The sequence below is a fragment of the Erinaceus europaeus genome, chromosome 4 (assembly GCF_950295315.1).
Source record: "Erinaceus europaeus chromosome 4, mEriEur2.1, whole genome shotgun sequence".
Taxonomy (NCBI): domain Eukaryota; kingdom Metazoa; phylum Chordata; class Mammalia; order Eulipotyphla; family Erinaceidae; genus Erinaceus; species Erinaceus europaeus.
Window position 1 is genome coordinate 139,827,313 of NC_080165.1, and position 24,712 is coordinate 139,852,024.

A 24,712-nucleotide genomic window follows, 5' to 3' on the forward strand; every position below is an offset into this window, starting at 1 on the left:
AAATGCCTTGGTTATTTAGAAAAAGATCAGTTTAATTATGAAAGGTGAGCCTTTGCTATGGTCTGGAAAAAGAACTGAAGATTTTTCATAATGAGGTGGTAAGAATTGGGGGAATCTCCCTTCCCAGGCATCCAGAAAGATTGCTGTTCCCTCCCCCTAGAATAGGGGTAAAAGCATCAGAATAGAGTCCAGAAAATGGCCGTGGTCAGGGTTTAAGAAGAAAGGTTCGTCTAGCACTGCTCAAGGACTCTTCTCCTTAGACTCATGCTACTCAAACTGTGGTCCACAGGATGGCAGCATCAGAAGTACCCAAGATCTTGTCAGAAATGCAGAATCCCAGGCGTACTGAACCAGAATCTGTGATTTAAAAGATAAAAGGACAGGAGGTGGCTCTCCCAGTAGAACACATACACCACCATGCACAAGGACAGAGGTTCAAGCCCCTTGTCCCTACTTGCAGGGGAGGGTGAAACAATGCTGTCGGGGTCTCTCTTTCTCTTTCCCTTTCTATCCCCCCTTCTCTACAATTCCTTTCTGTCACTATCTAGAAAGTAGGCCATTCAGACTATGGATTTGTCATGCAGGGACCAAGCCCCAGCAATGACCCTGGTGGCAATGAAGAAAAAATATATTGGGGGCCGGGCAGTAGCACAGTCAATTAAGCAAACATAGTACTGAGCTCACGGACCTGCAGAAGGATCTGGGTTTGAGCCCCTGGCTCCTCGCCTGCAGGGAAGACACGTCACAAGTGGTGAAGCAGGTCTGCTGGTGTCTACCTTTCTCTCTCTTCCTCTCTCTGTCTCCCCTTCATACTCGATTTCTCTCTGCCCCATTCGATAAAATGGAACCACTAGGAGCAGTGTATTCATAGTGTTGGCACTGAGCCCCAGCAATGACCCTGGAGGCAAAAATAAAATAAAATAAAATAAAATAGAATAAAAATATATCCAGGTAGCAGCCTGGGAGGTGGCACAGTGGTAGAGTTCTGCACCTGTAAGCATGAGGTCCTGAGTTTGACCCCTGGCATTGCATGTGCCACTGTGTTGCTCTGAAGTCCCCCTTTCTCTCAACAAATCTTTTTTTTTTTTTTACAAAAACACATCCAGGCAATTTTCATGTACACTAACTTTTGATAAGGCATGAGTTTAAGCATCAGCCTACAACTGGTTCTATACATTGAATCACCTAGGAAACAAAGAAGAAAAAACCAAACAAAAACCTACCATCAAAACTCTGATTCTGATATCTATCATTTTCTTAGAGTCACCACCTTAAAGGACTCTGGACTGACTTTGTTTTTCTTCTGGCTATATCCCTTCCATGGGGCAAGTTATCCATATGTTAGAACTGCATGGATCAACCTTCAGTCTCTTTATTTTTTTTGGGGGGGGTGGTGGCAGAAGCTGATTTACAGATTGAAATATTTATAAGGTTCCATATGTAAAGAGTTCCACCCTACCATAACTGCTGTCGGTCCACCAGTGTGAAGCCACCGAAAATGAACTTTACAGATGATTCCACTCTGCTGGGCCAGCCCGCACACTTGCATGGGCCCAGTGGACTCTCAGTAGCAAACCTCTTCCTAGCCTCTGAGACCATGGCATATGCTACCTGATCCAGTGTGGGTCTCTTCCCCAAAACACTGGCACTGAATCTAAACTAGGGTTTGGGTATTCACATGTGAGGTCCCTCCCTCATGTGCAGAATGGAGCTGGTATTGAGAAGAAAGAGGAATCGGAGGGAGGAGTTGGGACCTCCATTTGTTTAGCTCACAGGAGCAGGCCTGCAAAGGGCCATGCCCCTCTGTGAATTTGCAGCCATTTCTCAAACTCTGCTTTGGTCAGTTGACCCTCTTTGGTCACCAAATGCTTTATTGTTATTATTATTGTTATCATCATCATCATCATCATCATCACCCAGTCCTTTAGAGCAGGTTTAACATGCCTATTTTGATTGATGTGTCTCTTTGGGGACTGTGGATGAGTGGGTGGGTGGACTTACATGCTCTTGCATTCTGTGAGGAAAGTTGAGAGATGTTTTCTAGCAGATGCTGGAGGCAGAAACACTTGAAAGGATCAAGAATTCCTGAGAAAAAGAGCAGGAGACTAGAGCTTACTCCCTCCATCTAGGAAATCCTTAGAAATATTGGGGGGGGGGGGGACGAAACTCTCACAGGATGTGGGAGACAGATTAAATGTTCTTGCATTTGTTTGTTAAAGGAAGGGTGATCTTTAAAGGCTGGAGGGTTTAGGGCAAAGATTCAAGAGCCCGGAGTTAGGTTACTTGGGCTATAATCCCAGCTCACCACTTATTGGGCAAGAGACTTGAGCTTTTGTTCCCACTCTGTATCTCATCAACCCCACCTGTCTGTCAGGAAGCCAGTGTGTCCTGAGAAGGCAGAGAGCTGGCCAGAGCTGGAGTAGGAAAGAGTCAGGAAAAGCAAATGCCTATTAGCAACCACCCTTGGGAAGCCTGGCAGAAAGGAGGTGGAACAGCAGTGTGCCTTTCTTTCTCCAGGAGGAGTCTCTTGAGAAAGACGCTCCTCTGAAAGAAAAGGACCCAGGAAGGGAACTGACTCATGAAAAGGGGTCAAAGTGGCTGGGAGAGCAGCTCGCCCAGTGGAGCACATGCATCATCATGGGTGAGGCCCTGCGTTTGAACCTTTATGCCTCATGGGAGCACCACTTATGGCACCGGAGAAACTCCATGGACAGTGGAGCGGTGCTGTGGAATCTCTCCCCTCTCTCAGTTTATTTGTCTCTTCCTCTCTCTAAAATAAAAGAATGAAAAAAAATGCCCAGGGAGGTCACTGAGAGATGGCATCATGTATGAGAAAGATCTAGATTCATTACCAGAAAAAAAGAAAGAAAGAAAGAAAGAAAGAAAGAAAGAAAGAAAGAAAGAAAGCACACACATCACAGTGCACAAGGACCCAAGTTCAAGCCCTTGGTCCCCACCTGCAGGCGAAATAGAGCTGCAGGTGTCTTTCTGTCTCTCTCCCTCTCTATCTACCCCTTCTCAATTTCATTGTCTCTATCTAATAATAAAGTATTTAAACTGGCAGGAAGGAAGGAAGGAAGGAAAGAAGGAAGGGAGGAAGGGAGGAAGGGAGGGAGGGAGGAAGGAAGGAAGGGAGGGAGAAAGGAAGGGAGGGAGGAAGGAAGGAAGGAAGGAAGGGAGGAAGGGAGGGAGGGAGGGAGGGAGGAAGGAAGAGAGAAAGGATGGAAGGAAGGAAGGGAGGAAGAAAGGAAGGAAGAGGGATCAGGTCATGGTGCACCTGGTTACGCCATACATGTTACAATGTGTAAGGACCTGGGTTAGAGCCTCCAGTCCCCACCTGCAGGGGGAAAGCTTTATGAGTGGTGAAGCAGTGCTGCAGATATCTCTCTGCCTCTCTCCCTCTCTATCTCCCCCTACCCTCTTGATTTCTGACTATCTCTGTCCAATGAATAAAGATAATTAAAAAATTAAAGCTTTAAAAATTAGGAAGAAAGAAAAAGAGAAAGGAAGTCAAAATCAACATCATTTCCATTCAGTGCTGTTAGCATTAATTTTCCACCTCTCACCCAAACGCCAGTAATACTTTCTCTCAGATAGTCAGTGTGAGAACTTGAACTCCACCAACAACTGCCAGAAATTCAGTCCTCTCAAAGGGTCTGAGAACTCCCCAGAATTGCTACGTGTGTGTGTGTGTGTGTGTGTGTGTGTGTGTGTGTGTGTGTGTGTGTGTGTGTGTGTGTGTGTGTAGAGAGAGAGGGGTACTGTTTTATGGGTTGGTAGGGTCTCCTTGGCTCTAGTTTTCTTATCAGGCTTGTATGTCAGAAATAGGCTCCCTATTTGCTTATCTGTTTCCAATTTAAAAGTAAGCCAACTTCAGGGAGTAACAGCCTGTAACATTCTCTCTATCCTAATTTACCTCCAAATAGAGAATGTTGATCCTACCCAGGGGATCCTGAGAGAGGAAGAGCTTGGTCTACCATTCTAGTTCTGTCTTCGTCCTCAAAGTCTTTATATAGTTGAGTCTTTTTCAATACTATTATGACGGAAATGCCCACAATCTTCAAATAACACCTACTTTCTACCTAAAGCTCTTGGAGGGTGTGATAGAAATATAATTTCAGTGGGAAAATTCCAATAAAACCAGTCAAAGTCAATAAAGAGTCGTATATAATATTATATCCCTAGAATTGAGGTTCTGATTTTACCAGGGACCCCAACTTCTTCCATCTTGTTTTCCATCTTGTTTAATCCTTGGCCGTATTACTATTAACAACATGATCCCCAACAGCTCACCCTGGTCACTGAGTCCTTGGTCTAGTCAAATAAATGAGAAAGGACACAGAAAGGCATGCCCCTTTGCTCCAACTCATGTTCTAGAAGTCAAATACATCAGCTCTCATATTTCATTTTTCAGAGCTCAGTCCCCATGGCTACACCAACTTGCAGAAAGACTGGGTGATGTAAAATTTCTCCTGGATAGCCCATCTCCCAACTAGAGATTCTAATTTACAATGACTGAGGGAAAGAATGGAGGTTGAGTTCATGCTCAGCCACTGCTACAGATATCAGCAGCCCACACTGGGTTGAGTTGCACCAAGCTGGGTCTAGTTACTTGAGAATCTACTTGGGAAAAGGAAGTCAGTTTACCCATCTCAAGAGAACCAAGGTCAGCATGTAAAAGAGTGCTTGCTCAACTTGCCTAGTCACCATCTTTAGATCAGAGCAAGCTGCCCAGTGGTACAAAAACTATTTCCACAGAGAACAGAAAAGCTCAGATAAAGGGGTCAGGTGGTGGTACACTTAGTTAAGTACACATATCACCACATGCAAGGACCTGGGTTTGAGCCCTCACTCCCCACCTGCAGGGAGAATGCCTCGTGAGTGGTGAAGCAGGTCTGCAGATGTCTATCTCTCTGTCTGTCTATCTATCTATCTATCTATCTATAGCTCCTCCCCTCCCAATTTCTCTCTGTCAAAGAATGAAAAAAAATGGCCACTAAGAGCAGTGGATTTGTAGTGCTGGAGCTTAGCCCCAGTGATAACCCTGTGGCTAAATAAATAAATAAATAAATAAAATGTGAGATAAATAAATAAATAAAAAATAAATGTGAAGCCCCATACTCACTAACATGCATATACACCAATTTTCCTCTCCTAGACTCTAACTTGAAATGAAAGGGGGACCAACACCAAGAGAATGATGGAATAAATAAATGCAAACAGGCTGAACTAAAAAGGACTAATTCGCTCTGACTGGCTTGATAAGGTCTTTTCCCCTATTCTTTCGTGAAAAGGGAACTCGTAAGGAAAGGAAGAACAGTTACAGGATAGAGAGAAAAAGGTTCTGAGCTTTCTTTTTGTCTTTGGCATAATCTAACAGCCAAGTTCTCTCTTTCTCTCTATTATATGCACAGACACAGTGAAATTTCCAAGTCCTATTGTTTTTAAGATGCTAATCCAGGAACATCTTTCTTATAGATAGCATCGTCATTCCTGTTTACTCTTGCTTCTGTATGCATTCTGCCAACCTGGCAAAGCTGATAGCAGAGATCTTAAAAAAAAAAAAAAAGCACAATGTTTTTTTCCTACTAGGAAGATGTGAATATCTTCGCAGCAAGCTCAGAGAGCAAAGCCAATTCTGCTGAACGGGAACCCTCCTGAAATCTGAGAGGTGGCACCAGCAGACTGTCTTCAGGGAGAGCATAAAACAGGATAGACAAAGCTCTCAGGAGGCCCGTGGCCTGACCTGTTGTTTTCAACTGGCCTTTTGCCTGTAGCTGGATCTTCCAGTGTATGGTACTCTTCTGACATATGGGATGCCTTTATTCGGTTATTACTATACAAAGATATGCTATTGGGATAAGGAAATAGCTTAATGGTTATGCAACCTGACTTTCATGCCTGAGGCTCTGGGTTCCCAGGTTCAATCCCCAGCACCACTATAAGCCAGAGCTGAGTAGTGTTTGGTTAAAAAAAAAAAAATGATGGGGAGGCAGGGTGAGATAGCATAATGATTATGCAAACAGACTCTTCTCATGCCTGAGGCTTCCAGGTCCCAGGTTCAATGCCCTGTACTATCATAAGCCAGAGCTGAGTAGTGCTCGGGTAAAAAATAAATAAATAAAAATAAATAAATAATAACATTAGATAAAATAAGCAAAACAATACAGTTTTTAGAAAGGAAATGCTATTGTATATGTGATTATTTTAGTACTACCTACTATTTTGTTAAGCTTTTGCCCTTCCATTATTAACTGATTCTTAGTATACTAATTGAGGTGTGTGTTTATTTACAATTTAATGTTTATTATAATAGTAGCTAGTGTTTACTAAGCACAATGCCAGGTATTAAATATATAGTTCATTACACCTACTCTTAATGTCTCAGGACTACTGTATTTCGTTATATAGTTTGAACCTGATTGAGTAGCCAAGTGGAGCTCAAATGACCCTGGTCCCCACTTGCCAGCTTTTGCACTAAGAGAATCTCCACCCTCCTGAAGGATAGATGCCTTCTTCACACAATAGCAGAAGTTGGGACTGAAGCACTTAAAACCTTGACCACCCAGAAAGCTGGTACCTTATTATTCTCATTAGCCAGATTAAGAATCACATAACTGAGGAGCTTCAAGAAAAAAAAAAATCTACCTGTCCATAAAATCTGCCTCCCTTTTAAATTTTGTGCCTTATTTCCTACCATTTAATGCATTTCTTTGGGTTATGGTTGCCTTACTCGCCACCACTGACCTTAAATTCCTCCCTACTTATTCTCTGATGCCTAAAATTCCTTTCATATGGAACAAAGGCTTTCATTTCTTAGAAGGTGATGAGGCTTAAAATGCAAACACCCCTCTGAGAGGTAGCATGTTGATTTAAATTCACACCATGTAACTTAGGAATAAATGAGTGATCAGATCCCCCCCACACACACAGAGAGAGAGAGAGAGAGAGAGTACCTTTTGATGCAAGAAAGGCAGAGGAGAAAATAAGGACACTAGAAAAAAGCAGTGTTGGAGGAAGGGTAGTTCAGAGAGGAAAAGGTACAGAAAGGGGATGCATGTGCCGAGCTTTACTACATTCCCGGCGTCCCCAACCTCCCAGCCCCTACTCTGCGGAGGGAAGGCGTGACCTTCTTATAGAGTCAGATCTGGCATAAACTGCAAGTGTGTAGTTCTTATAAGCTATCTCAGTTCTCATTTCCTTACCTGGAAAAATTCAGGAAATAAAACCTATCGTGCAGGGCTCTTTGGAGAATTTTTATTTTTTAATTGAGAAATCCACATAATAGAAAATGTACCATTTTCATTATTTTAAGTGTACACTTCAGTGGCTTTAAGTACCTTCACAGTGTTATACAGTCACTATTCATCTCCAGAATGCTTTTTTCCTTTTGTAAAACTGAAACTCTGTACCCATTAGACAGTAACTCCCCCTTCCCCACTCTTCCCAGCCCCTGGCAATCTCCTGACCTTGACTGCTCTAGCCACCTTATCAGTGGAACCTTACAGTGTTTATCTTTTGGTAACTGGATTATTTTTCTTAGCATATTGTCCACCAGGTTCATTCTGTTGTGGTTTGTGTAATCATTCCCTTCTTTTACAAGATTGGATAATATTCTGTTGCATGTTTATCCAATGATTTACTTAACCTTTTTTTTTTCTCCAAGGTTATCACTAGGGCTTGGTGCAGACACTATGAAACTCAAGGCCCAGGGGTCCTGCTGTACGGTATTGGAAAAAGGACCTAGACTGGAGGGGGAGACTGTCTTGCAAACAACTATTATGGAGAGATGAGAAGTTTCAGCAACTGTATTGTAAATCATGAATCCCCTCCCCATAAAATGGAAAAAAGAAAAAAAGGGAAAATCAAGGCTTGTCCAAGGAATGAATCTTTTCCATTTTTTTCCCTTCCTTTATTTTTACAGATTGATGCCATAGAATGGATTGGTTTTGTTTACAGAGGTGGAAAGAGAGCTGAATTTTATCTCGATACTTTTCAATTAGAACTCTTGCAAGAACAGGGAACAAATTTTAGAATACATGAAACACAAAGCCTCATCCCTAGATTTATAACTGGAGAAAGAAGTTTGACCCACGTCTTGAGGACTTAGTATTTATTCAACAGCCAATGCCACATAAGCACAACACTGGAGTATCTGGATTGTCTCAGGAGGCCCTTTTATTGCCTACACTTCTCTTCCTCTCTTGAGTGATCTCCAGAGTGGCACAAAAGAAGCAAGTTACCTATGTTCCTCCTAAGCATGTGGGGAGGACAGGCAACAACAGACAAATGGAAGGAGAGGAAGCAACACCCCCTAGGAAGTGACAGCTCTGAAATCCCTCTGCAGAGACCAGCTCTATGACCTTGAAGAACTTGCACAATGTGTGTAAGGCAAGGATTCCTCAAAGGCATCTCACAGGGCTGTTTGGAGGGTTGGATGTGCTAACAGGTAGCAGATGGTAAGACCTCGTGAAGCATTCCTCTCCAGTGATGGCAGCTGAAGGAGTGTGTGTTCTACTGTGAAAACACAAGTGGGGTTTCCTCAGCCTGCAGGTGTTTACTTCTGGGATTCCCTGATCTTTTTTTTCTTTCCCCACTACAATCTTATATTTCACTTTAACTGCCTCAGGCATGTTCAGACAGAAGTTTCTCCCATTGAAGACAGTTTTCAGCTTCTGCTGGCTTTGCAGCTAGACTCCCAGCATAGATTCCTACATAGGAACCATTAACTTGCCCCCTCCCCCAAGTGCTAGCCTTTCTGCTCAGGGTAAATAGAGACTGGGGAAGTTCAGTGGCCCACAGTAAAGGACCACACCTCAGCACTCAGTGTTCTTCCCATGGGACCGTTAGGTCTCACATCTGGCAGAAACAGTCGGTGGGAAAATAGCAAGGGATTCCACTCACTCGCCCCTGGTGGGCTATGTTCCACACTTAGATACCTGACAGAAGCATCTTCCAGGTGCTCCCCAATCTATGGGGGGTATCTAAGAAAAATAAAGACATTTTCACCTCTCCCTTTTCCTTGCTTTGCTCGCCATTCTTTTCCGTTCTTTGATCCCAGCACTAATAGGTTTTGCACAGTAGTCTGGTACCAACAGTTTCACAGAGAATGTTATTTCGCTGTGCCTTAAAAAAAAAGGTTATTACAATAATAATTTTTAAGACAGAAGGTTCAAGACTAAAATAATAATTGCTATTTTAAGAAATATCTACTTAATGAGAGAGGGAGTAAGAGAGAGAATGGGAGCATCACTCTAGCACATGCCTTGTTCAGGATGGAGCCCAGAACTTCATGCTTAAGAGTCCAATACTTTATCCACTGCACCACCTTCCGGGCCACAGTGATTGCTATTATAATTTTTTAAGTCTTTGTTCTTTTTCATGAGTATAGTATTGCAAGCTTGTTGTAGGAAAAGATGTTAAATTGAATCTCTCTCTCTCTCTCTCTCTCTGTGTGTGTGTGTGTATGTCTCTGTATCTGTGTGTTTCTTTGATTATCACTGGCACTTTACTCCTCAAAGGTCACTTTTTCAGATAGAATAAAGACAAAAAAGTGAAGACCAGACAGTGGTGTGTGTGGTTAAGTGCACATAGTACTAAGCGCAAGGACCCAAGCAAGGATCAGGGTTCAAGTCCCTAGATACCCTTCTGCAGGAGGGACACAGAGCTGTAGGTGTCTATCTTTCTCTCTCCCTCTCTATTCTATCTCCCCCTCCTCTCTCAGTTTCTCTCCATCTTATCCAATAAAATAGAAAAATGGCCGCCAGGAGCAGTGGATTCATAGTGTCCACACCAAGCCCCAGTGATAACCCTGGAGGAAAAATAGAGAGGAGAAAGAGAGAGAGAGAGAGAGAGAACATGAAGGAGACCATAACATCAACGCTTCCTTCAGTGCTGTGTGGGCTGAACTTAAAGCTGACCCTCACGCATGACAAAGCAGCACACTGTCTGAATCGGCTATTTTGGCAGCCAAATCTGAAATCTATAATGTTGTAACATTGTGTTGAATCACTAATATTAAAGGAGAAACATAAATAAATAAAATCGCTCCCTTCTCACTTAGTCCCCTCAACTCTACTCCCTAGAGGTCCCACCACGTAAATGTTTGCCCTGCATTTTAGTCGTTCGAAAGATAGACAGTGGTTATCTACTATGTTCTGGGTAGTATGCTAGGCAGGGACTGAGAGTAATGAACAAAGTGTGTGTGTGTGGGGGTGTGTGTGTGTGTGTGTGTGTTACACACATAATTGGAAAAATAAGATTGTTTCTCAAAACAAAACAAAATGCTCAAGAGATTTATTTTCATGTTTATATATAGAAATGAACAAACACAAAACATTGTTTCTTCTTCTTCTTCTTCTTCTTCTTCTTCTTCTTCTCCTCCTCCTCCTCCTCCTCCTCCTCCTCCTCCTCCTCCTCCTCCTCCTCCTCCTTCTCCTTCTCCTTCTCCTCCTCCTTCGTCTCACCAGAACACTGCTCAGGCCTGGCTTATGGGTATTGAACCTGGTATACTGGAGACTCAGGCATGAAAGTCATTACTCTACAATACTCTACAATACACAATGCTCTACAGTGACTCAATAAATGCAACAAGCAAGTAGAAAGACATAAAAAGAGACAACATTACAGTCAGCAATATCTATATACTTTTCCCATATTTGGGAGCTATTCTTTTCCCTGATCCAGCTTTCTAGTCCTCCTGCCAGCCATGACACCACCTCCCCAGACAATAATTAGGATCCACCTGCATATTAGATTTCAAACTCAGGCAAAAGAAAAAAAAAAAGCACTAGTATAGCTACAGGCCCTTTGGAATATAACTAAAATATGCCTACTAGCTATCTACAAAATGGAGGACCCCCCCAACTTTTCATCTGCACTATTCCAGCCTTTAGGTCCATGATTGGTCAACAATTTGTTTGGCTTTGTATGTGAACTCTCTTTTCAACTACCAGGTTCCAGATGCTAGCAGGATGCAACCAGATTTCCCTGGACAGACAACCCCACCAATGTGTCCTGGAGCTCCACTTCCCCAGAGCCCTGCCCCACTAGGGAAAGAGAGAGGTAGGCTGGGACCAGTCAACACCCATGTAAAGTGAGGAAGCAATTACAGAAGACTTTCAGCCTTCTGCATCCCACAATGACCGTGGGTCCATACTCCCAGAGGGATAAAAAATAGGAAAGCTATCAGGGGATGGGATGGGATACAGAGTTCTGGTGGTAGGAATTGTGTGGAGTTGTACCTCTCTTATCCTATGGTGTAGTCAATGTTTCCTTTTTTATAAATAACAAATTAAATAAAAAAGAGACACCATAAGGTACTTAATCAAATATTTTCTACTTAGTTACCCTACTCACCTACTCCCTGTTTCACTTCCCTCAATCACTCTTAGTTCAAACATGTCAAATAAAGTAAGGACTACAAAAGCTGGATAAGGGCAAGAGACCAGCACACTCTAATGATGGCACTTTTGGTCACTACCAGGTCACTACATCATCCAGGGCTCTAGTCAAGGAATCCTGGGATTCCCACATAGATATGATGGGCCTAGACCTCTAACAGATCCCTCCCTCCACCATCACTGGTCATCTCCGTCAGGAACCTCATAAACCCTCTTGTGGGCCTCTACAGGACCTTGTCCTCAGTGAAGAACAACAGTGGTAGAAACTGCCCCACTCTCAAAAGGGAGGTTGAGTCAACATATTCTGCCACTTGAGGAAGACGGGTCCTGAAATGAGTGCAGCCTAGAATGTTCCTAGCAGTTACCACGGAATGTGAGCTCAGACCAATAGGGATGTAGAGTTTACACAGGCTCCTGTGCTAAATATAAATAGATATGGGCCCTAGGTCAGATCAAAGGGGCTTACAGTTAATAGTATTTATGTATTTTTCCCATATTTGGAAGCTTCTCTCTGCCCTTATTCGGATTTCTGGTCCTATCATCAACTCTTGACAACAGCTTCCCAGACAATACTCCTAGCCCACCTGCATGTTAGCTGTTGGACTCAATCAAAAATTAGTAAGGTCCACGAGTTGAGCGGTAGCGCAGCGGGTTAAGTGTACGTGGCGCAAAGTGCAAGGACTGGCGTAAGGATCCAGGTTCCAGCCCCCGGCTCCCCATCTTCAGGGAAGTCTCTTCACAGGCAGTGAAGCAGGTCTTCAGGTGTCTATCTTTCTCTCCCCCTCTCTGTCTTCCCCTCCTCTCTCCATTTCTCTCTGTCCCATCCAACAACGACAACGACATCAATAACAACAACAATAATAACTACAACAATAAAAAAAAAACAAGGGCAACAAAAGGGAAAATAAATAAATATTTTTTAAAAATTAGCAAAGTCATGGGCCCCTTCGAATAGACCTAAAATAGGCTTCCTAGCTCCTTCCAACATGAAGACCCCAAATTTCATCTGCTCCACTTTTACATTTGTGTTCCTGATTATTAAACAAATTGTTCTGCTTTATATCTTAATGCTTTTCAGCCACCAACTTGCAGGTGCTACCATGAAGTCAACCTGACCTCCCTGGGCAGACGACCTCATCAATAAGTCCTAGAACCCCACCTCCCCAGATCCCTTCCCCACTAGGGAAAAATAGAAACAGGCTGAGGGTATGGATTGACTTGTCAACACCCATATCCAGTGGAGAAGCAATTACAGAAGCCAGTCCTTCCACCTTCTGCTTCCCATAAAGATCTTTGGTCCATACTCCCAGCGGGATAAAGAATAAGGAAACACTTCCAGTGGCGGGGGAGGGGATATGAAACTCTGGTGGCGGGAATTGTGTGGAATTGTACCCTTCTTGTACCATAGCCTTGTCAATCATTATTAAACCACTAATATTTTTTTAAAGTCATTAAGTATATCATTACGCTATCTCCCCAGCCCAACACTGATTTCTAGCAGCTGCATCGTATTCCACTGCAAGGAGTGATCAGATTTACCAACTGTATTTGCCACTGTCCTTATTTATTCACTTATTTACTTGTTTTTGTTGCCACTATGTCGGCACCACTTTCTCATATAGAGAAACAGACAGCGGGAGAGATAGCACAGCATTGAAGTCTCCTCCACTGAGGCCGAAGTTGGGCTCAGACTGGCTTCTGCACATGCCAAAGTAGGCACACACTATCCAGGGGAGCTAGCTGGCCGGCCCATTATATAGGCCGTTGTTTGCTGGTTTGCTCTTTAAGCTCCATTCTGTGTGTAGAATGTAGAGCAAACCAGTCACACATCCTACTTGAGCAGGACCTGGCAGGGTGGCTGGGAGAGATGGCCAGCTGAGGGAACTGAACACGGGGCACGGGCAGCACCAGAAGCACCCAGCTCATCATGGGTGTGCCAGTAACAGCTCAGTTAGCACCTAGACTGTTCTCAGTCCACAGCTCCCATCATGCTCTGTTGTTCCACTCATCCTGTTCTCAACAGCTCCTTCATGCAATAAACTGTGTGGGCTGAGGATTAAACAAAGGAAGGGGAGGAATTAAACTTGAGGTCCTGAAAAATTCAGGCCGAGGACTCAGTGTGTGTATGTTTTCTTAGTCACCTCTCCATAACTTTTGACACAGTAGTGTGTGTGTGTGTGTGTGTGTGTATGTGTGTGTGTGTGTGTGTGTGTGAGAGAGAGAGAGAGAGAGAGAGAGAGAGAGAGAGAGAGGGAGAGAGAGAGAGAGAGGAACAGGCCTAGCAGACGGGGAAAAAATTCTTCCATCTTTCCACAGCTAAGGACAGCAAATGCAGATGTTTTGAGCAGTTAGAGATGCTGACGAGCTTTTGCTTCACTCTTCTCCAAGTGGTCCCCACCTCTTCATTTTAACACTCAAAGTCAATCCCCATTACCAGACACCTCCCCTGGGTACCAGGCTTCTGAAGGCCCAAGGCGGTCCTGGGCAGTAACTGAGCTGGGTATTGAAACCAAGAATGCAGTCCAAGAATGCAATCTAATTGGTCAGTAGCTGGTTTCTAGTGAATGAAGGAGGTTTCTGTTTTAAGAAATAAAGTGACCTCTCAGCTGTTGATTCACTCCCCACAGGGAGAATGTTTGAGCCGAAGCTTCCTAGCCTCTGTAGCAATTTGCATACAGCTTCCACTTCCTGCTTCGGAGCCTGTTTGACTGCTTACCTGGGCCTGGAGAGGGTAGAGGGAGGCCTGGAGCTCACCTAGGTGGAGGGAGGAGAGAAGAGAACACGACCACCCTGTGGACTGGGTCTGTCTGTCTGTCTGTCTGTGGAAGTTCTGAGGTAAGTTCTTTCAGATTTGTCGCCTGCTCTGCCTTCCTTTTGAATCACTGACCTATTTTTCCAAAGACATTGGTTTCTTCTTTACTGAAATAATCTGCCTTACTTCCCTCCACCTTCCTCTCAGACTTGTCCCCTGTTCTTTTGATTTGTTTCTTGTTCTTTTGACTTGTTCCTGTGGAGACCAGCTTGGGCTAAGAAAAAGTTAATTTTCTTCGGGGTGGGGGGGGGCGGCGGTGTTGTTGGTTTAGTATTTCAGAACAGTGCGAGCCAGATTAACTCTTTCAGGAGTGGAGACACACACACACACACACACACACTTCAGAACTGTCTGAGAACCATTTGTCTTAAGTTTTTAGTGTTCCCACAAATTTCAAGGAGAAAGTACCAAGTCCCACTTTTCTGAGGAGAGAGCCAGGGATGGCAAAGATTAACTATTGGCTTTCAGCCCCAGGACACGTCAGTGGCCAGAGATGGAAGGAGAACTCCCAAGTTTTCTTGATCCCTGTTTCCTGCAGGAAAAAGAAAAAAATATATGTCAACAACACATTCTTGGGCCTGGAAGTTGGGCTGAGCTCTGTGCTGGCTGTAGGCTGTTTGCTCAGTCCCTTTCTCTCCCACAGAGACTGTTTGTTGACCCTAAACAGAACCTTCAGGGGAAACTGGGAGAGAAAATGTTGCTACTTGATTGTAGAAGCGAATCAAATTTCCTGTGACTTTGAAGTTGAAAATGGTCTTTTATAATGGGGGGGGGGCGTGTTCTTAAATGAATTGGGGGTGAGGGGCTAGGCAAGAAAGCAAGGCAATAAAAAAAAAAGAGAAAGAGGACAAGAAACTTGGTGTCATGTTCTCACTTCACTCTTTTTTAGACTCTGTGACTAAGGCATGTTGCCCTCCCTGAGCCTGGATTTCATCAGTAAAATATGTATGGGAGGGAGGGTTGGGGTGGGGTCTTATCTAAATTCCCTTCCAACAAATAAAGCTCAGGTAATAGGAGTCCCAGAGGGGTAGATCTAACGGGTGGTCTTGGTGGGTTTGTTTGGCTTACTTATTATTCAAATCAATTAATCTTACCTCCTGCCAGCAGCTAGTTAATCCCTCCAGTGTTTCTATTCCCCAGCACCCAGTGTACTATGGGACACATCACAGGTGCTTGGGGATCCTTCCACATAAGCAACTCTGATTTGTTTCACTTGTTTGCTCTGGGGAGAGGCGGGGGGAGGGGGGGGGAGGTAAAGCAGGGTCCAGGGTACAAGACTAAGTGCAGCTGGGAAACCTGGCAGCCGCGTGGTTCTGTCAGAGTACTGTCTGGAATTTGGGTGTTACTACTTCTAGCTGATTAGGAGAACATAAAGAGAATTCATGAGTTAGTTCATGTGTTATTTAGGCTACCCAGGAATGACTACCCTGGGCCCCAAGCCAAGAGTGAAAGGAGGCCAGAGAACGGACAGAGAAGGCTGACTCCAGAAGGTTTCGGTAGCTCCTGAGTTTGCTGGAGCTGGAAACTAGACCAATCACTGCGTGGGGACCTTTAATGGGAGGACCTTTAATGGGAGCCGAGCAGCACATGCTGATCACCATGTAAGGACGATGCCTGTGATTGGACAGTGTTAGCCTGCAGACAGAGTCCTTAACCTTTTCCTAACCACTGCTTCCTAGTTTTGTTCTTATACTGTCATTGTTTCTATCAAATACAATGCAAACAGGCATTGGTGGGAAGGGTTTTTTAAATTTAATTTAATTTTTTTAGGAGCTGCTAACTTGTGTCTGTGAGATAGCAAGGTCATAGAGTAGTTCTGGTCACTGTTTTAAATATCTGTCTTCCTGGGATGAGATAGTGGGAACTTCAAGATATTTCACCTGTGATTGTTATGGCTGCTTAGAACATATTGCCACCTAACATTTACTAAGATTTACTGCTGTGGGACCGGCAGGTCAGTTTAGATCCAGAAAGACCACCCATGGCCACACATAATCTGCTGTAATAGTTCCAAATCATTCCTTCATGCAGTGACATGAGTAATCAGAAGACAACTAGGAGTGAAGTCTGAGCAGGGAGCATGTCAGGAGAAAAGGCTTAAGCCCAAGGCTTTGAAGAGTGCAAAGGCAGGGCCTTAGAGCTTGTTGCTCTCAGGATTAAAGAGGTCGTGACTTCCAAACACTCTGGCAATTAGTAGAGAAGGCAGTCATATCTGCAGGTGCTTGGAACTGCAGATTATATGCATAGTTGGTCTAAATTAAATTCATGTCTTATGCATCACAGATGCTAAATCGCAGAAGTATCCTGAATTCAAATAATTTAATTCATGAAATTTTAGGTCAGACTTTCAAAATATGTATGAATTGCTGCTGGGAAAGGGAAAAAAAGGGGGGTGTTAGGGAGAAGCACAGAGGAACCACATTAAACTTTAAAATTCCTTATAGTTCCAAGGAAATGACCCCTGGTATTTGATCACATCCCTTATCAAGACAATCCTGTGGCCCTTCCATGAGAAAGCCTGTGAGGATTGGAATCAAGGCACTCTCCCCTGGGCTTCTCTTGTTTTTTCCAATGCCTTGTCACCAAGATATTTTTAGTTCATGAAACCTAGGCTGTTCTCTCTCTTTCTTTCTTTTTTGCATCTTGTTTCCATAGGTTTCTTACTAGCCTACATGTGCTCCAATGTCTAATTATTCAAGGGTGTGTGTGTGTCTGTGTGTATACAGCCCTTCCTAAAGGCCAGGAATGGAAGCTGACTGAGGGAACAGCATGGGCTTGCAAACAGTGAATGATCTTCAAAGCTTAAGTCAGTCTGGCTTGATGCCCTGGTAAGGCATGTGAAATCAAGCTATATGGGAGTAATAGATCCAGCCAGAAGCCCCAGCCTACATGTTTCCCTTCCTTCCAACAAGCAGACCTAGGCCGGTTGGGGTCCTGAAAGCCCCCTCAGAGATGAGAGAAATCTGCCTCTTTGCTGCCACGTTGTACCCCCCACTCAGGGTCCCAGTGGCTTTTTGTCTTCCATATTCAGCAGTTCTCCCTCCTACCTGTCTGTCGCAGCTTCCCAGACTCTTCCTGGTGCATTTCGTAACACTCTTCCTTCTGGCTTGTATTCCTTCTTTTCCTGCTAACTGACCGTTTCTCAGATCCCAGGACACATAACAACAACAATTGAAAGAAGTCTTTTCTTGCACCAACTTAAAACACATTTAAAATGTTTTCCTTCAGAGCTTCTCTCATGTCCCTGTCCCTCTTTTATTTCCTTTCAAGTCATTCTTCCTCTCCTGACTTTCTTTCTTTCTTTCTTCCTTTCTTCCTTCCTTCCTTCCTTCCCTCCTTCCTTCCTTTCTTCCTCCCTTCCGTTCCTCCCTCTTTTCCATTCAGGAGGCTGGCTTCAATTCAGAATCACAGATATGTACTTAGAAAAACCTTATCTGAAACAACAAACAAACACCCCATGGACTGGTCTGAGGTTGTTCTCTAAATGTTTATTATCAACTTCCAATAGGGTGTAGTCTGTGTCCTCCCCATAGTCTATTAAGCTCCTTGTGTGGTAGCTCAGAAGAGTTCCAGAGTGAATTTCTTCAAGCAGGTCAGGTCCGCTTCCCTGCCTTTGGCCTGAGGCGAGCCTTACCAGGGAGGGTGTAAACAGGGGCCAGGAAATGGTCTCTTGACTTCAGCACTTGCCACTACTTCATGCTGGCAAATGAAATGGAAGTTCTTGACCTGAGAAATTCTGCAACTTGGAAGTCTTTATTCACAGGAATTCAAACCTGAGCCAAGAAGTCTAGTCAAATCCAGCTTTCCGTGAGCCAAAGCAATGTGTGAGACTTTGATTACATTTGGACAGCAAATTAAAAGAAAAATACTAATGAGCGTAAAGATTTTCCTTTAAGGGGCTGGGTGATGGCACACCTGTTTGAGTGCACATGTTACAATGTGCAAGGACGCAGGTTTGAGGCCCTGCTCTCCACCTGCAGCGGAAAAGCTTTGCGAGTGGTGAAGCAGTGCTGCAGGTGTCTCTCTGTTTCTTGCCCTTTCTACCTACCCCTTTCCTCTCAATTTCTGGCTGTCTGTAGCCAAGGAATAAATAAAGATAATTAAAAAAATATTTTTCTTTAAATGTGCGACATTTAGACACTTATTTGAAAAAAGGAAAAAAAAAAAACACCTCCTGAGGAAGTAAGTTCTTGAGAACCAATAATCAACAGGATCTGATTCAAACTAGACCTAAGCATCTTCCTAGATTTATACATCTATGTATTATGTCCATCTGAAATATTCATGCTGTGTGTCTCTTGGGCTCCTCATTCCTATTGTTGATTCAAAGAATGCATTGTGAAAAATCCAGGTAGTTAGTGAACAACAAAGCGTGATTACTCCAGAGCTGGTAAGGTAGCTTGTTAATTACTCAGGCTGTTCACTCCTGCCCTTTCTCTGTTTCTGGCTGTGCTATTTGTCTTCCATCAGGGACATAACACCTTCATTAAATCCCATCCTTCCTTGCCTGGGAGGCATCCCCTGGAAGATATCCCCTCACTAGAGGCATCTCCCATTTATCATCACCCTTTGTGCTCTGTCAAGCAGTTTTCAATTTATTTTGAATTCAGCGTGTGATTAAAATTTAATGAGATCCAATCAAGTGCTTTTTCTCAAATCAAGATGCCTCTGCAGTCTTGTGCATGTCCTCCATTGGGCAGGCTTGAAGGGAAGGCATCTAGGCTAACAGGCTAACAGGGCTTTACAAAGCACAGATGGCCTACATCCATGCTTCCATGGCTTCAAGGTGAATGACTCTGAGAGAGGTATTCCAGAAGCTTCTAGGGGCTACTCCCTTTATTCCCATCCTGTCTTCCATCCTTTCTCCAATTAGCTCTATAAGTCATTCCTCCCAGCTGAGATGCAAAGGGTTAATTAAACTGTACAAGTTTGGATGTTTTTTTTTTAATATTTATTTTATTTATTTATTCCCTTTTGTTGCCCTTGTTGTTTTATTGTTGTAGTTATTATTGTTGTTGTCGTTGTTGGATAGGACAGAGAGAAATGGAGAGAGGAGGGGAAGACAGAGAGGAGGAGAGAAAGATAGACACCTGCAAACCTGCTTCACCGCCTGTGAAGGGACTCCCCTGCAGGTGGGGAGCCGGGGTTCGAACCGGGATCCTTATGCTGATCCTTGTGCTTATCCTTGTGCTTTGCGCCACCTGCACTTAACCCGCTTGCACTACAGCCCGACTCCCCCACAAGTTTGGATGTTAACATGTTTGAACTTGAATCCCAGCTGTACCACATACGACTCATGACCATTCCCAAGAAAGTAAATTCCCTGCCTCGTGCCGTAGTCTCCTCACATATAAAATGGGAACCAATGGTCGAATATATCTGTAAAAATAAAATAAGCTAAAACATTAAAAAAAACCAAAAGTAATACTTGACACATAGTAAATATTCAATAACTTAATAATTATTACCACTAGAGGGTACATCTTTTTATTCTTTTTTTGTTTGTTTTTTTAATTGTCATCCAGGTTATTTCTGGGATACAAAAAATTCAGTGCTCCTGGTGGCCACCTTTCCCCCTTCCTTCCTTCCTTCTTCCCATCCTTCCTTTCCTTTGACGGAAACTAAAAAATAAACAGAGAAGGTGGGCATAGAGGGAAAAAGAGAGGCACCTACAGCACTGCTACATGGTTTGTGAAGACCCCCTCCTACCCCAAGTGGGGCCAGTTGGGGAGGGGCGCTTGAGCTGGAGTTACCTGAGCATGGTGACATGTGTGCTCAACCAGGTGTGCCACAGCCTGTCCTCAAAAGGGTAGGATTTCTTAATTATATCTACTTCCTTATATCTATTTTGATTTAGCAGCAAAATCTATATCAGAAGTTGGTAAAGTACAATTTTCAGGCCAAAGATGGTCCATAATCCACTTTTTTTACACCAGCTTGTTGACGATGGCTTTTCTATCTATAAAGGGTTGTTCAGAAATAAACAAACCAAGACCAGAACATTCAGCAGATATGATCTGTGAAGCACAAACTATTTTTTGCTGCTTTACAGAACTTACTCATCAAGTACTGGGTCTATGTGGTTTAAAGAAAAGAGTTAAGGATCGATAGAATAGACTTGGTTGTGACTTTTGGGAAAATACTTCTGTGTATTTTTACTCTGTGAAAATAGAAATAGTAAAGTGGAGCAGGAGTACATAGCATAATGGTATACAAAGAAACTCATGCCTGAGGCTCCAAAGTCCCAGGTTCAATCCCCCACACCACCATAAAAATAATAAAAAAATAAAAAGTTGCAAGGATAGGAAAGAAATAGTAAAGTGATACCTCATACCTCACCCACGGTCTAGCTAATTTTAAAGACAGAATGAAGTGATATGTATTAAATGTGCCAGAAATACACATATTGCACATATTGGTTAAAAAGATATGATCTCTGTACATTTAGCTTATATGGTGGTGTTAGCATCTATGTATAAAAATCGGTACTGTTGGGGGTTGGGCAGTAGCACAGCGGGTTAAGCGCACGTGGCGCAAAGCACAAGGACCAGAGTAAGGATCCAGGTTCCAGCCCCCGGCTCCCCACCTGCAGGGGAGTCGCTTCACAGGCGGTAAAGCAGGTCTTCAGGTGTCTATCTTTCTCTCCCCTCTCTGTCTTCCCCTCCTCTCTCCATTTCTCTCTGTTCTATCCAACAACAATGACATCAATAACAATAATAATAGCCACAACAAATAAAACAAGGGCAACAAAAAGGCAAAAAAAATAGCCTCCAGGAGCAGTGAATTTGTGGTACAGGCATCGAGCCCCAGCAATAACCCTGGAGGCCAAAAAAAAATCAGTACTGTTTAGTTGCCAGAACTGTGACTCAGTGCTAGAACATGTATTTATTTATTTCCTTTTGGTTTTTTAAAAATATTTTTATTTCATTTTAATGAGGTGGAGGGACAGTAGGGTCCTGCTCAGCTCTGGCTTCTGATGGTGCTGGGAATTGAACCGGGGACCTTAGACCTTCAGCATAAAAGTCTTTTGTAGAACCACTATGCTGTCTCCCCAGGCCCCTTGACACAGCTTCTTTTTCTTTCTTTTTATCATTTTTATTGAGGTGGGGGGAGTGTTAATATTTTGCAGTGCTGATGTTGAAACACGGACAGTTTCTCATCTTCCCATGAAAGCTCTTTGTGGAACAGAACATTCTCACCCAAAACTTAGGTCCTTTCACATCGTCGTGTAACAGCACCCCAAGGTTCTCTTCACACACACCCCCAACTCCTCCCGTAAGTCCTTTGCTTTGGTTCAATATGCCACATTTTTTTAGATGTTACTTTATCGGATAGAGACAGTCAGAAATTGAGAGGAAAGGGGAGATAGACAAGGAGAGAGACAGAGAGACACCTGCAGCCCTGCTTCACCATTTGTGAAGCTTTCCCCCTGCAGGTGGGGACTGAGGGCTTGAACCCAGGTGCTTGAACACTGTTAACATGTGCGCTCAACCAAGTGCGCCACCGTCCGGCCCTCCTAAGCTATGACTTCTGATGGTGCTCAGAACACGTATTTCTTGTGCATGAGGTTGTGGATTGAATCCCCCACACTGCCTCCTCTAGTGTGTGCGGGGTCGGCGGGGCGGGAGCACTAAATATTTATATAACTATAGTTTATATATATATATAACTATATAAGTTATATATATAACTTCTAAACTATATATATATATATATATATAGTTTAGAAGAAGAGTTGTTATAAAAATAACAACAAAATAGCCTTTGTTTTTTGAGAACTTGGTATGGTATTGGTGGTCAGGTCCTGTAAGTTACCTTTTTACATCTTCTTTTATCCTTAAATATCCTGATTGTACAAGTGTCATTTAACCCATTTTTCAGAAAATAAGATCAAGGCCTAGAGAAATGAAGTGATTTCTGTCTAGGTCACACATTTATCTCATCATGCAGCTGGCAGCGAAAGAAATGAAACCTTAGGGTGTTTGAATCTAGACTCTGCATTTAATTACTGCATATTTCCCGGCACCATAGAAATATGGGTTGATTCAGTGTAAGCCCATCTGGAAGGCAGAAGGCACAGTCAACTGTGAATGTGGGCATCAGATCTAATATGTGCTCTGGGAGAGACATGTTTACCACACAGGCCAGGGTGAGGGCTAATGGAGCTGCAGAGGGAAGAAAAAAAAAAAGGAAATGACAAGAAGCTTTCAGGTGAACTAGAGATCAGAAAAGTGATGCTGTGAAGACTAAAAGGCTCTGTTTCTTCAGAAATTTAAGACTGGCACATGCTACAGGAGAAAAAGGTTTCTAGCAACAGACAAGAACAAGGACCTAGAAGCACCTGGTGGGAGCAGAGGCTGAGAGGTGTGTGCAGGAGAAGGGGAGGGGAGGAACATGGGGAATTCTTTGAATGGAACACCAGGGGAAAGAGGAACATGGGGAATTCTTTGAATGGAACACCAGGGGGAAAATAGCACAGTTGTCAGAACTGCTGCTGTCTGGATAAGAACTTAACCTGCACAACCAGAGCAAAGAACAGGGGCTTAGAGAAAGGTCTAAGGAGGCAGAAAGGAAGCCAGAGAGTGTGACTTGGGAAGTAGCCCAAGTAGTACAGCGTCAGACTTTCCCGCCTGAGGTTCACTGTTTAATTCCCATCATTCCAGCACCACATGGACCAAAGTGTCTTGTCTTATCTTTTCTGGCTTCTCTCTCCTTTTCCCTCTCCAGCCCCCTCTGCCTCTCTCCCCCCATCTCCCTCTCTCCTTCTCTCTATCTAATGTGAAACTCTCTTTCATAAGTAATAAATAACCCAGGTACCAACAACTATACTATAAACCATTAAACTCCCCCCCCCCTCGGTAAAATGATAAAAAAGAGAAGACAAAGAAAAAGGAAATCAGGAGTCAGGTGGTAGCGCAGCAGGTTAAGCGCAGGTGGTGCGAATCGCCTAAGGATCCTGGTTCCAGCAACCGGCTCCCCACCTGCAGGGGCGTTGCTTCACAGGCAGTGAAGCAGGTCTGCAGGTGTCTATCTTTCTCTCCCCCTCTCAGTCTTCCCCTCTTCTCTCCATTTCTCTCTGTCCTATCCAACAACGACGACATCAATAACAACAACAATAATAACTACAACAACAATAAAAAAACAAGGGCAACAAAAGGGAAAATAAATAAATAAATACAAAAAAGAAAAAGGAAATCAAAGAATGAGACATGGGTGGAGAGAGAGAAAAGCTGGTTTAAAAAAAAAAAAAAAAACTTGAAGAAAGGTCCTAGTCAGAATCCAAGTACTGGAACTACAGTTCTCAGTCCAACGGGGAATGAGACTGCAGAGAAGGAAAACTATGGTCACTTGAGTCATGTCTGAGTGAGTCAGAACCAGACCAGGCACATATGGTTCAGCTTAGTTATTTGTACCAGGGACTAGTGCCTGTTGTTAGCTCATGTAGACCGCATCCATGTCCGCTCTCAATCAAGTGGTCTCACCCACAGGTGTGTGTGTGTGTTTGTGTATGTGTGTGTACGTGTGTGTACGCGAGCGCCTTGTTTTGTTTTTTCTGTGTTTTAACAGAAATGTTCTCTGTCACCTGAGTAGTTTCAGGACATCCTTCTCAGTGTTGGTTTTTAATCTTTGTGGACATCAGAATCATATTAGTGGAACTTTTCTCTTTTCGTCCTTTGAAGGAGATGTGTAGGCACAAAATGTAAAGGGTATAAACTGCTCTGGAAAGCAAATGTCCCTCCTGCCCCTGTTCACTCTCCAACAGTGCCCTTACTAGCGGCTTTTCCTAATTTCTTCAAGACAGAGAATGCACAGATAATCTCAGATTGTGTAAAGTGGCGCACACTCAGCTGCACTGCTGTTTTTTTTCTTTTTTAACTTGACTGTCTATCTTAGAGATAGTTCCATATCAGTTCATACAGTGCTTCCTTAGTCTAAAAAAAAAAATAGTGGTCCGGGGGGTGGCACACTGGATAAGGCATTGGACTCTCAAGCATGAGGTCCTGAGTTCAATCCCTGGCAGCACATGTACCAAAATGAAGTCTGGTCCTTTCTCTCTCTCCTATCATTTCTCATGAATAAATAAATAAAATCTTTTAAAAAGAAAGAAAGAAAAAGCAGAATACTCATTGTATAGCTGGACCACAGTTTTAAAACATCAAAGTCTTTGTATGTCCAGATGGGCAATTGCTAGAAATTGAAATTGTCCTTGTAAGCATAGCTGTGGTGCCTGTCATCACAGCCTCTTTTCTCTCCATAATATGTCCATCCCTCTGTAGAGAAAATTCTTAGAAGTGAAATGACTGGGTCAAAGGGCATCTGGTTTTAATATTCTGATTGAACTGCTAAATGGTACAAGCTCTACTCCCTTTGGCAAAGTAGAGGAAAGAACATGTGAGATTTAAACAAACAAAAAACAGGGTCAGGGCTGGCAAAAATAGTTCACTTTTTTAGTAAGCTGCTTTTGTTTGTTTGGTTTTTTGTTTGTTTTTGCCACCAG

General features: G+C 43.3%; 1 protein-coding gene and 2 long non-coding RNA genes across 5 annotated transcripts in view; 1 reads left to right on the plus strand and 2 right to left on the minus strand.

Moving 5' to 3' along the window:
* The window catches only part of LOC132538162 (uncharacterized), a 46,720-nt gene extending 32,485 nt beyond the window's left edge, over positions 1–14,235 (minus strand). Inside the window, exons 1-2 of one of the 2 annotated variants that reach the window (XR_009549619.1) lie at positions 14,119–14,235; positions 10,282–13,451 (exon numbers count right to left, since the gene is read on the minus strand). This is a non-coding gene — a long non-coding RNA (uncharacterized LOC132538162). Of the gene's footprint in view, positions 1–10,281; positions 13,452–14,118 lie in introns of those variants that run through there. The other variant, XR_009549620.1, reaches the window with a different exon arrangement.
* The window catches only part of TRAF3IP2 (TRAF3 interacting protein 2), a 69,053-nt gene continuing 58,383 nt past the window's right edge, over positions 14,043–24,712 (plus strand). The window contains exon 1 of the mRNA XM_060190604.1: positions 14,043–14,237. The gene's annotated coding sequence lies outside the window, so the exon portion shown is untranslated. The remainder of the gene's footprint in view (positions 14,238–24,712) is intronic.
* Positions 14,572–17,521, minus strand: LOC132538161 (uncharacterized). 2 transcript variants are annotated; one of them, XR_009549618.1, is made up of 2 exons: positions 17,262–17,521; positions 14,572–14,746 (listed from the first exon to the last, which is right to left on the minus strand). It is a non-coding gene; the product is annotated as an uncharacterized LOC132538161 (long non-coding RNA). The 2 variants fall into 2 exon arrangements; XR_009549617.1 differs by lacking the exon at positions 17,262–17,521 and adding an exon at positions 15,309–16,841.